A 13,401-nucleotide genomic window follows, 5' to 3' on the forward strand; every position below is an offset into this window, starting at 1 on the left:
ATCGGAGGCAGCAAGGATGACGTGGTAGCCCCGTTCTGGCCCGCACAAGTATGGTTCACAGAGGTACTGGAATGGTTAGTAGATCTTCCGAGATTACCACAGAGGATCGATCTGCTCAGACAACCCCACTTCGAGAGGTATCCACAAAAACCTCCGCTCTAGATCTGACTGGCTTCAGACTGTCAAAACTTTGGTCAGAACGAGAGGCTTTTCTGCAAAAGTTGCAACGGCTATCGCAGCAGCAAGAAGGCCTTCTACCCTTAGAGTCTACCAATCGAAGTGGGACGTCTTTCGGCGATGGTGTAGGAACCATCACTTTTCCTCTTCCAGTACCTCTGTAACCCAAATAGCAGACTTCTTACTTTTCCTTAGGGAAGAAAGTGGATTGGCGGTATCAACCATTAAAGGCTATCGTAGCATGCTATCTGCAGTGTTTAGGCACAGAAACTTAAACATTTCAGAAGATAAGGACCTTCATGATCTATTAAGATCGTTTGAAACATCCAAGAAGGTTTCTCAGGGGTTCCGAGTTGGAATCTGGATGTAGTGCTTACGTTACCTGAGGTCCAATAAGTTCGAACCGCCTCAGTCTGCATCGTTTTAGAGACCTCACGAAGAAGACAATTTTTCTCATGGCATTGGCTTCCGCAAAGAGGGTTAGTGAACTCCATGCACTAGAAGGAAATGTGGGATTCAGAGGAGATGCAGCTATATGTTCGTTCCTTCCTTCGTTCTTAGCCAAGAACGAGAACCCCTCAAATCCTTGGCCTAGGAGCTTTGAAGTACAAGGATTGTCTGCATTAGTAGGCGAGGAAGCAGAGAGGTCACTTTGCCAGTAAGAAGTTTAAAATTCTATCTACAGAGAAAGAAAAAACTTAAGGGCAATGATGTCAAACCTTTGGTGCTCTGTAAGAGATCCAAGGAGGACTCTTTCGAAGAATGCGCTTTCTTTCTTTATCAGAAGCCTGGTGAAAGAAGCGCATGCGATATGTGATGAAAGTCAATTCAAAGTCCTTAAGGTCAAAGCTCATGAGGTAAGAGCTATTGCCACGTCATTGACTTTTACAAAAACATATCCCTGAGTAATATTATGAGGCAACATTCTGGCGTTGCAACTCAGTCTTTGCAAACACTATCTGAGAGACGTCAAAGTTACGTATGAAAAGTGCTTCGGGTTAGGCCCGTACGTATCGGCGGATTCGGTGCTGGGGCAGGGAGCTGAGACATATCCTTAGTTAGTATATATTTTTTCCCCTTGTTAGGTTGTAAGTTTTTGGTTGTTTGAAAGAACATGCGGGTAGGCATGTTTTTCATTTCGTTAGTCTAACAATGATTAGATTGGGTAGGTGATCGGTTATGTTGAGCTCCTTGCAATGATAGTGGTTAGGTTCTGTCATATAAGTGGCGAATCCCCGTGACAGATCCTGCTCGGATTCTATCAAGTAAGGCGGATAACCAAATCCCTTTGATAGACCCAAAGAGTCTGTCAGCTGTAGGTCACGCCCTCGCTGAAGCTCTTATTGGCAACGCAGACTCATAGACAGTAACTACGAAGTCTTCTGCCTAAACAGGTAAGAACCAAGGTTGTATTTACATCCTACAACTAGTGTTGGTTCCCCTTTTTTTCCATATTTATATTGCTGTCTCTTTCCCTCCACCAAGGGTGTCAATCAGCTAAGTATATATCTGACAGGAAAGTTCATGTACAAAAATGTTATTGTTAGTATACAATAAGGTTTTGTACATACTTACCTGGCAGATATATACGATTGATGCCCGCCCAGCCTCCCCTCAGGAGACCGGTGGAAGGACAAAAATTCTGGCTGGAAAGGGAGATTGGTTCTTACAGCCGCCACCCCCAGCGGCGGGTAAGGTAGAAATCACCTGACCTACCTGTCGCGTGTGCCGCGAGTTTTGAATTCTGTCGTGACGTCAGAGACGTATAGCTAAGTATATATCTGCCAGGTAAGTATGTACAAAACCTTATTGTATACTAACAATAACATTTTGGCCTTGTTTTATCTTCACAGGACGAGTCGAAAGACTTGCTCTTCATCCTGACCATGCGTTACTGTGCAATGATCCTGGAGTGCGAGGGAGATGGGGAGCATTTTGAAATCCTCACCAGAGCACATGGAAACGTCGCAGACAAAATTGGTAAGTATGATTAAGGTGTTTATGACCTCCATTTATCATGAGAACTATTACATGTACCAGTTAGGTTTGTTGCGACTTGTATATTTGTTTCCAGAGATTTAATCTGTGATATTTTGGCATCTAGAGTGAAAAATATCATTTATTGTCAAATTCAAGCATAATACCTGTGTATTCATTTGGTAATCTTGTACACTCCAGATATTTGGATTCAGTTTCCTTGGTGTGCATTTTTTCAGAATCGGCTTTTTATCATTTATGGTAAATCAGAACATGGCCCCAGTTTGTTTTATGGTGCTTAAAGAGTGGAGAACATTAAGAAGGTATCCTATGTTGAAAAAGTTTGAACATTTATATGGTTTTTTTGTGTGAGTTTTTTATATTCCCCTTTTTACTGTGAACCTCCAGGAAAGGCCTGCGAGACCGGGATGATAGCCATTGTAGACCCACAGGCCAGGTGCATTGTTCTCCGCTTGTACGAAGGCCTCATAAAAGTGATTCCCTTGGATAAGGATAACAGTGAATTGAAGGCCTATAATATTAGGTGAGTGTGTTGTATGTTTTGATATTTTAAGTGAAGCTGTCAGTACGTAATGGTTCTACAGAAAATGATTCCTTTTGAGTATTAACGCAGCAGGTAGACCCCTGCTAAAATTATATGTCGCGTGATGCCATCAGCAATTTTAAATTGGAGTCGCCAGTAGATTACCTGAATTGCGCGCACATCAGTGACCTGCTGTTGTGTTACCAGAAAGCCTGAAATCAATCCAAGTTAGAGTAAATCAAAAAGCACCTCAGAATTTTGCATTACAAGTTCTTATTATTGTAATTTGACCAAACTGATGGGCATCATTTCCAGGTGGCCTGGGCCTGTTTGAACAGCTTTATCATATGAATGTAAGTGGGTGGAAACTTAAGCGAAGCAGTTAGTGACAGTTTGGAAGTAAGCTGTGTCCCTCTACAAGGGGTACAGCTCTATGAGGAAGCGCACATTGTGCTTATTAGCATGACTATTTGTTTGAGTACTCCGTTTATTGCTCTCAGATTTTTGCTCTCTCCTGCCAGTGAGCTGCCCAACTTCTCTAACTTACCTTGCTCTGAGCAGAAATCCATCTGGCCAGCATTATGAGAATCTAGGAAGGGGAATCATTGGTGTTATTAAAAGACTTCTTGAATAGTAACCATCAGCAAATGCTGTCAGCCCTTGGATTAAATTATTGTTTCATTTTATTTGCAGAGTGGATGAGCTCCAGATTCAAGATATAGCATTCTTGTACGGATGCTCAAACCCCACCATCATCATCATATATCAAGACACTCATGGACGTCACATCAAGACCCATGAGATCTCTCTCAAGGAGAAGGAATTCTCCAAGGTTTGTTGGGCACGAATTGTATTGGTATATAGTACTAGCATGTTTCACTTCATGGCGCTAACTGTTTAACCCCTTTCCTTTCTTTGACTGTACCTCTGTTCCTATTCTCTCTTTTCCATCCTACTTTCCACCCTCTGCAACAATTGTTTTAAACTTTTTTTTTCTGTTAAACCTTCAAGAGTTATTCAGTGCTGAATGACTTCTTAGGTTCCAGCACTTGGCCATTGGTCTTAATTTTATATTCCATGCCATTCCACATTTGTTTGAAGAATAAATGAAAGATATCTTATGCCCTAATTTACCAGGACATGACGTTTTCTCATATTTCTAGATGCCGTGGAAACAAGACAACGTGGAGACCGAGGCATCCATCATAATAACAGTTCCCGAACCGTACGGAGGTGCCATCATCATTGGACAGGAGACAATCACGTACCTGACAGGCACTTCACATGTTACTGTGGCTCCTCCGCTCATAAAGGTAATGACTTTGAAATCCTTAAGGTGCTATGTTGTACAGTTGACTCATTCAGTGTGTTTGTGATAAAACTGTTAAAATATTCAGGTTTACGCATTTTTAGAGGGTTTTTCATGTGCCTGAACTCACATAAAAGGCAGTTCTAAGCATTTTTAGAGGGGTTCTAAGTATTTGTGGATTTCAGCTATGGGAGATGGTTCTAGTATGCATCCCCTGCAAATACCTGTATAGTTTCTTTAACTTGCTCCAACTTTCACTTTTCAATGACTTAAGATTTTTGGATGACCCCTGTGAAACTATCCCCCTGAACTAACAGATTTTGGTTTTTGACAGACGAGCACCATAGTGTGTTACGCGAAGGTAGATTCCAACGGCTCAAGGTACCTCATGGGTGACATGTCTGGCCGCCTGTTCATGCTGCTTTTGGACAAGCAGGATGATCGGGTCGAAGCAACAGTCAAGGTGGAGCTTTTGGGTGAGTGTGTGTTTAGTACAAGGCCACTGGGGATTACTGCAAAAACGTAAACAAAAGACTCTGAATATCTTAAAGATAATGACATGTTCAGATGAATTTAGTGACGTCATGAAAGATTACTTTTTTGTTTCGCTATAGTTTGAACGATCGCCTTCTGTTGCAGGTGAAATCTCGATCCCAGAGTGTCTCACGTACTTGGACAACGGTGTCGTTTTCGTGGGCTCCAGGCTGGGAGACTCGCAGCTCATAAAACTCAACACAGAGCCCGATTCCTCCGGCCAGTATGTTTCTGTCATGCAGACCTTCAATAACTTGGGTCCCATCATCGATATGGTTGTCGTTGACTTGGAACGGCAGGGGCAGGGCCAGCTCGTGACCTGTTCGGGTGAGTCACTTCAGGTGTCGAGGCCAGAAGGGAACTAGTTGAAAAATTACTACGCATAAAATAGTACTTTGCAATTTTGGAATTCTTTCTTGTGAAGATGTTTTCAGAGACTGTAGAAGGAAATTTCGAATCTCTGGTTTAAATCCGCTCAAATTGCAGGGGCCTTCAAGGAGGGATCTCTCAGAATCATCCGGAATGGTATCGGCATTCACGAACAAGCTTCCATTGAGCTGAGGGCATTCAAAGGAATGTGGTCTCTGAGTGTAAACTCGCCAAAGCATCATAACACGATCGTTCTCTCGTTTGTTGGTCTCACAAGGTACCTTTCTGCGTGACTTAACTTTTAATTCAAATACTAATTCAAATACAAAAACTTGGGGAGTGGATGTTATCTGTATTGAGGCAGATGTTTAGGGCTTGTTGACCCTCTACCTTTTGGTGTTTGTTTCAGGGTGCTCACACTAAGCGGAGAGGAGGTAGAGGAGACGGAGATTGCGGGATTTGTCTCTGATCAACAGACTTTCCTGTCTTCAAACGTCATTTATGAACAACTTCTTCAGGTACGTCCCCCAAGAAGCATTGAGGCTTCTGTTATCATTTAGGATAATGCATACATATCGCAGGTAGATTCCTGATTGCTTACTAAGTTAACACAATTTTAATCTTAACTGATTAATATTAGTGCCCGTTTTTGCATTTCTAGGTGACTGGCAGTTCGTGCCGTTTGGTCAGTGAGAGCAGTGGCCAGTTGGTGTGCGAGTGGCGGCCGCCGGAAGGACGTAACATCTCTGTAGTTGCAGCAAACACCAACCAAGTGGTAGCAGCAGCTGGCCAACATATTTACTACCTCACCATCCAGCCTAACACACTGCAACTGGAGGCGTACGTCATGTCTTTAGTTTTGTTCATGAAACTTACCTACAGATATATATATAGCTGTATTCTCCGAAGTCCGACAGAATTTCAAACTCGCGGCACACGCAGTGGGCGGCCCAGGTGGTAGTACCCATTCCCGCCGCTGGACGGCGGATAATCAGGAACCATTCCCATTTTCTATTCATATTTTTTTCTGTCGCCGGTCGGTAAACACCTGTTTACAGACCTCCGCCCAGGATTTTTGGATTTGACTCGTTCTAAGTATCTGGATTGACTTTTGGTTTTGACTCTGGATTGTTGGATTGGCATACGCGATAGTGGACTGTTTTTTATTTTGGATTGGCTTTTCTGTGAACGTGATGTCGGGATCAAGTTCAGTGAGTTTCAGAGTGTGTGTGAAGAGTGATTGCAAGGTGAGGCTACCGAAATCATCGGTAGACCCCCACACAGTATGTATGGGGTGTAGGGGGCATGTTTGTTTGTTGGATGATCGATGCATTGAATGCAAAAGTTTGACTGATGATGGATGGAAGGTGTATGAGTCCTATCGGCGTAAGTTGGAGCGCGATAGGATCAGGAGGTCTTCCTCCAAGAGCGGTTCTACGAAAGGTAAGGGAAGTAACATTTCTCCTATTTTAACACCAGTAGAATTTGCTTCACCTAATCCTGTGTTGTTGCCTGAGGGCCCTAGTTCTGTGTCTGGAGAAGGTAATGCCCTTTCTCTGATTCTAGAGTCGTTACGCACTCTAGAGTCCAAAGTGTTGGCCCTAGAAAACGGCTCAAGTAAAGTGTGTGATCGTGCCCCTAGTGTTGTGGAGGGGGCGTCAGATCGGCCCCATAATGCCTCTAGGTCTAGACCTCTGTCGGACTCCCAGGACTCAGGGAGTGGACATGTCGAAAGCCGCAAGAGGGTTACTGGGGGCTCCCCACCGATCTGGCGTCCCTTCGGCAGGACCTGTTGCTAGTTCCAGGCTGCCAAGGAGCGTGCTCAGGCTCGCATCCTTAAGGACTGTTTTTCGTCCTCCGAGGCGCCCTCCCCGCGTAAGGGGTGGAGCGCTCGGAGAGACTCGCGTCCGTTGAAAAAGGACTTTTCCTAGGGAGGACGCTTTATACGTCCCCTCTCTCCGCTATCGTTGCGGTCTTCGCCTGCGTCGTATGACGCGTTTCCTCCACAGAAGAGAGGTAGGACGTCGTCCGAGGACGACGCTGAGAAGCGCTTTCTCTCGCGCCTCGGAGAGGCAGGTTGCTGTACCTGTGAGAAGGAAGGAGGCGCCCCTCGCCCCTCGTCTTCTCGCAGGCGCAGCCCTTCACCCTCCTCTCGTTTCTTCGCCAACGAAGAGTATTCTTGTGTCTCTTCAAGACCAATTGTCGGCCTTAATGGGCTCAGAAGACTCGCCCAGCAGCAGTTGAGCCTAAACGTAGGAAGGACGCTAGACTACCTGTCGAGTAGAGACGAGGCAGTCCCCTTCTCCGTCTCCTCGTTCGTCTCTGTCTCCGCTTGCTTCTCCTTCGGAGCTTCCTCGTTCTCGTTCTACGGGTAGGAAGTCTCGTGGACAGGACTTTTCTTCCTTCTCGACGTCCTGATCAGCAGACCCGCGCGTCAGGACGCCTTGGAGGACGCTCGGCAGGACGCTTTTTGAAATACGCTCGGCAGGACGCCTTTTTGAAGACGCTCGTCGGGATGTTTTTGCTTGACGCTTTGCCTGTTGAGAAGGCTTTCGAGAGCGCCCAGAAGGACGCTTTGAAAGCGCCCAGAAGGACGCTTTGAAAGCGAAAGCTGGACGCTTGAGCGGAAAGCGTAAGGACGTCTCCTCGAGAGCAAGTAAGAGTAGCCTCTCTTGACGCTCAGCGCGGTCAAGAAGCTCTTCGTTCTTCGAGCTCTAAGGATCGACAGAAGGTCGGTCGCTTTGAAGAGGCTGATATTAGTCATTCTCGAAAGCCTTTGTTGAAGGCTAGACACCCGTTGGGCGCATGCCCTCTCCAGAGGTCAATCTCCTTTGCCTCTTCGGGAGGAAGGAGAGCTTAGTAGTCCGGCGGACTCAGTTGAGGAAGAACAGCCGTCAGTTTCGTCGGTTTCCGACTACAAGGTGCTGGTTCGACTTTTACGTTCTTCTTTTGGTGAGAAGTTCCAGCCTGCAGCTCCCAAGTCTCCACCCTCTCAGTTTTCGTCATCGAAGTCGTGCAAGGTTCCGGAGGTGGTGGAGATGAAAAACTTCCTTGTCCACTAAGAGAGCATTCAAGAAGTTGCAGGATTGGATGGAACGTCGGAAGGATCAGGGCAAGTCGACTTTCGCCCTTCCGCCTTCAAGACTCAGTGGGAAAGGCGGCATTTGGTATGAGACAAAGGTGAAGTAGGAGTTAAGATCCCGTCGTCTTCCCAAGGGGACTTTGCTAGTCTGGTCGATGCCCAGAAGAGATCTCTTTTATCGACCGCTAAGATTTCATGGACACCAACGGAGATTGACCATCACATGAAAGGTCTGTTAAGGACTCTGGAAGTCTTTAACTTTCTAGACTGGTGCCTAGGAGTCCTGGATCTTCAATCTAGGAGTCCTGACTCTTTGAGTCTGGGGGAGCTGTCAATGTGTTATCTTGCATGGACAAGGCCGTCAGGGATGGTTCGGAAGAGTTAGTGTCTCATTTCGGCACTGCTTTTCTCAAGAAGAGAGCGCTTTTCTGCAATTTACAGCTAGGTCTGTTTCTTCATCGCAGAAAGCGGAGCTTCTCTTTGCACCTCTTTCGAGCCATCTCTTCCCCCAGGCTATGGTAAAGGACCTGGCAGTGAGCCTACAAGAGAAGGCTACCCAGGACCTCTTGGCCCAGTCTTCAAGACGTCCCGCAGTCCCTACCACGTCGTCTTTTGGACGACCTCCTAGGAAGGTTAAACCCTTTCGTGGCGCTCCTCCCTCGAGAGCTGCTCTCGAGGGAGAGGGCTTGCAAGAGGAAGAGGTTCCTTCAAACCTAAAATCCTCTAAGTGAGAAGATAGTCCTTCAGATGCCGGTCGGAGCCAGGCTAAAGTTTCTTTGCGGGGGCGTGGAGAGAGAGAGATACACATGCGTGGTCCCTCAAGATAGTGGAACAGGGGTACAAGATCCCCTTTGTGGACCCTCCTCCTCTATCCACAACTCCCAGAGATCTTTCCCCGTCGTATCAAGGGGAGAAAACATCAGGTTCTTTTTAGATCTTTTAGATCAAATGGATCAAGAAAAGAGCGGTGGAGCAGGTCTTAGACCTGGGGTCACCAGGATATTACAACAGACTTTTCCTGGTACCAAAGCAGTGCGTCGGGGTGGCGTCCAGTCTTGGACGTAAGCAGCTGAATCTTTCATAGAAAAGAAAAAAATTCAAGATGGAAACACCTCAGTCGGTTTCTAGGAGCCTTAAGACCGGGCGACTGGATGGTGTCCTTGGACCTACAGGACGCATACTTTCACGTGCCTACCACCCTCTTTCAAGAAGTTTCTGAGGTTTATGCTAAGGGACAAAGTTTGGCAATTCCGAGCCCTTTGTTTCGGTTTAAGCACGGCTCCGATGGTATTTACCATGCTCATGAAGAAACGTAGCGAGATGGTTACATTCTGCAGGAATAAGAGTGTCCCTGTATCTCGACGATTGGCTTTATCAGAGCATCGTCAGAAGAAAGGTGTCTGAAGGACCTTCACTTCACGTAGCCTTGGCGAGGTCCCTGGGACTTCTGGTCAACCTCGAAAGTCGCATCGACCCCAACACAGTCCATCTTGTTTATCTGGGGATTCAGATGGATTCCAAAAATGGCTTTTCGAGCGTTCCGTCCCCAACAGGAACGGACAGCTGCAAGGCTTAGAGAGAGTTTCGGCCTTCCTGGGGAAGGAAGCTTGCTCGGCGAGGGAGTGGATGAGTCTGCTGGGGACCATTTCCTCGCTGGAAAAGTTTGTTTCCCTGGGAAGACTACACCTCAGGCTCCAGTTTTCTTAGCAGACGAATGGAGAGTCAGAGAGGATCTGGATCGACCTTTTGATCACCAAATCGGTGAAGAACCATCTAAGATGGTGGTTAGATCCTCGGAAGTTTCGAGAGGGGTTGTCCCTAAAGCTTCTGAGCCCCGACCTAGTGTTGTTTTCCGACGCCTCGGTGTCGGGATGGGGAGCAACACTAGAGGGGAGGAAGTGTCAGGCACCTGGAGGGGGGAACAGGTGTCCTGGCACATCAATGTGAAGGAACTAGCGGCGGTTTTTCTGGCGCTACAGTTCTTCCAGCAAAATGTTGCAGAGAAAGTGGTCCAAGTCAACTCGGACAACACCACAGCCCTTGCGTACCTAAAGGAATCAGGGAGGTACACACTCCCGTCCTCTATTTTATTTAGCGAGGGAGATTCTGCTGTGGGCAGATGCGAGACGGATCAGGATCCTGACGAGATTTATCGCAGGAGTCCAGAACGTCAGAGCAGACCTTCTCAGCCGACAGGATCAGATCCTGCCGACGGAATGGGACGTTTGCACCAGGACGTCTGTCGAGAGCTCTGGAGACTGTGGGGGCGTCCGTTAGTCGACCTATTTGCGACGTCGAGAACGAAGAGGTTGCCTCTTTATTGCTCCCCTGTGTTGGATCCGGGAGCAGTCGCTATAGACGCTCTGCCTCTGGGACTGGACGAACCTGACTTGTATGCCTTCCCGCCATTCAAGATCATGGGGGAAGTAGTAAGGAAGTTCGCGGCATCGGAGGGGACGAGGTTGACCCTGATCGCCCCGATGTGGCCCGCGAAGGAATGGTTCACGGAGGTAATTGTCCTTCATCATAGACTTTCCGATGGACATTGCCCTGGAGGAAAGATCTACTCAGACAGCCCACTTTGCAAGATATCACCGAAACCTCTCCACCCCCCCCTCTGGGTCTGACTGCGTTTCAGACTATCGAAAAGTTGGCCAGAGCGAGAGGTTTTTCTAAAGCAGCTGCGAAGGCGATCGCCAACGCAAGGAGGACTTCCCGAGAGCTGTTTACCAGTCGAAGTGGGCTTCCTTCAGGGCATGGTGTAGAAAGGAGGGAATTTCCTCTTCCACTACCTCTGTGAGCCAGATAGCCGATTTCCTGCTATTCCTAAGGAATGTGCAGAAGCTGGCAGGTCCCGACCATTCAAGGGATATAAGAGTATGCTGTCAGCAGTCTTCCGACACAGAGGCCTAGACCTGTCTGACAACAGAGATCTTCACGATCTCCTGAGATCATTTGAGACGTCCAAGATACCTCAGGCGAGGCCTCCTTCTTGGAACTTAGATTTAGTCCTTAGACTGTTGATGTCGAGTCCTTTCGAACCTCTCCATGAAGCGTCTCTTAGGAACTTGACGAAGAAGGCTCTTTTCCTAACTGCTCTGGCGACGGCGAGAGAGTTAGCGAAATTCAAGCCATTTGTAAGCGAGTGGGCTTCAAAGGTGACAATGCGGTCTGCTTCTTTGAGTCCCACTTTCTTAGCAAAGAATGAAAACCGTCTAACCCTTGGCCAAGGAGCTTTGAAATTAAGGGTATGACAAGCCTTGTGGGCCAAGAACCTGAGAGAGCCCTGTGCCCTGTCAGGGCTCTAAAGTTTTATGTCCACAAGACAAAGGAGGTACGAGGTCCCTCAGATAATCTGTGGTGTTCGGTTAAACGGCCCGATATACCATTATCCAAGAATGCTTTGGCGTTCTTTCTGAGGGACGTGATTAAAGAGGCTCATTCGTCTTACCAGAAGGACCGATTTGAGCCTCTTGCGAGTGAAAGCTCACGAGGTCAGAGCTGTCGCAACCTCGCTTGCCTTCCAAAGGAACATGCGATCAAGGACATCCTTGAGCCACCTTTTGGAGGAGCAATTCAGTATTCGCCTCACACTACTTGAGAGATGTGAGAACGATATACGAGGACTGTTGTTCTCTTGGGCCATACGTTTCTGCAGACACAGTCTTGGGGGCTGGAGGTAGCTCTCTCCCTATCCTTAGTTAGGATTGAGGTTAGTTTTTATTGTTGTGTTTTTTGGTTGTGGTGAGTCTTTGGTGAAGACCTCCCATCTCTTAGCTTAGTGTTCAGGGGTCTTGGATAGTTGGTCAGGTGGTGGTCAGTTGCTTCGTTGCCCTCATATGTATGGCTCTATGCTCTTGTCACGTTGAGGTCACGTCCCCGTTGACAGAGCATCCAGAGCGCACCAGCACTACAGGTCTCCACCTGGCTGGCAACTCTGATTAAGCACAAGCAGGCTTAAGTGACAGTAATCACAGAGTCTACTTTGCTAACAGGTGAGGAACCAAGGTGTACATCATCTACTTAATTTAAGTTTCCTACAATCCTATTCTGTCTCTTCCCACCATCCGAAGGTGGATTCAGCTATATATATATCTGTCAGGTAAGTTTCATGAACAAAAATGTTATTGTTATAATACAATTAAGTTTGTTCATACTTACCTGGCAGATTATATAATTAAGTGCCCACCCACCTCCCCTCAGGAGACAGTGGCACTGATAAAAATATGAATAGAAAATGGGAATGGTTCCTGATATCTGCCTCCCAGCGGCGGGAATGGGTACTACCACCTGGCCGCCCACTGCGTGTGCCGCGAGTTTTGAAATTCCTGTCGGACTTCGGAGAATACAGCTATATATATATCTGCCAGGTAAGTATGAACAAACTTAATTGTATTATAACAATAACATTTTTCGTTTGTTTTAAAAGAAAAAGTTTCAGATGTTTTAAAAGAAAACCTTTAGTTACAAGTTGGGTAACTTGAGATGAAAGGAGTCGCATCACTTATAGTCATCTGGTTGAGTTTTTTGACAAGATTTTTGCAGAAATCTTCCAACATAGGGTTGCTGCTTTCCATGATGTCCAAGTTTAAATATTATTATTATTATTATTATTGTCGGAAGGTTATAAACACATCAAATTTGCCAATCTTTTTGAAGCAGTCTATGGAAAAAATTGAAGACGTCAATCAACTTCTTTACACATTCAGGTCAACAACAGTGGAGCACGAAGTGGGCCTGCCTTGATGTCTCGCCCCTGTGGGAGGAGGAGATGGCGTCTTGTTGTAGCAGTTGTCTGTGGACTGATATTTCTGCGCGGGTGTTGACCCTGCCCACCCTCGAAGAAAATGCCAAAGAATTCCTTGGTGGAGGTATGTGCATTGGTTGTCTTTCCTCAAAAGATTGAGTAGTCTGTGTGTTTGTATTCTCATTCTTTCATCTTACTTTCCACCCTCTCCTAACAGTTGTTTCATAGTGCGCCCTTTGGCCTAAATTTTATAATCCAATTCCTATTATGTATGTTGCACTGTTTACAATGTTGATTACTTTTTACCAGATATAATTCCTCGGTCGATAATCATGACGACGTTTGAGGGTAATCATTATCTCCTGTGCGCCATGGGAGATGGACAGCTTTTCTACTTCACTTACTCCCCTTCAACTGGTTACCTGTCGGACAAGAAGAAGGTAAGTCCTTCTGGGGCTTTGTCTGTTTAGGTTTCGTTTGTGGAGAAATAAAAATGAGAAGTGACTTTGCATTGTTTAATTCAGTAAACAAAGAAGAGTGCTACGAAGTCTATTTTAATTTGCGATCCGTTTCTTTTGTATCTGAATGGTTGTAAGTTGAATTTTTGTAAATAGGGTGGTGTGTCTACTTGAGTTGTAATGTCTGCCATGTTTACATGTTTA

At 46.3% G+C, this 13,401-nt stretch overlaps 1 protein-coding gene and 1 pseudogene across 1 annotated transcript in view; one reads left to right on the plus strand and one right to left on the minus strand.

Moving 5' to 3' along the window:
- LOC135204389 (DNA damage-binding protein 1-like) overlaps positions 1-13,371 on the plus strand; it is a 38,496-nt pseudogene extending 25,125 nt beyond the window's left edge.
- Positions 1-13,401, minus strand: part of LOC135204894 (DNA damage-binding protein 1-like) — a 61,795-nt gene that overhangs the window by 39,076 nt on the left and 9,318 nt on the right.

Source organism: Macrobrachium nipponense, chromosome 47 (genome assembly GCF_015104395.2).
Source record: "Macrobrachium nipponense isolate FS-2020 chromosome 47, ASM1510439v2, whole genome shotgun sequence".
NCBI classification, from domain to species: Eukaryota; Metazoa; Arthropoda; class Malacostraca; order Decapoda; family Palaemonidae; genus Macrobrachium; species Macrobrachium nipponense.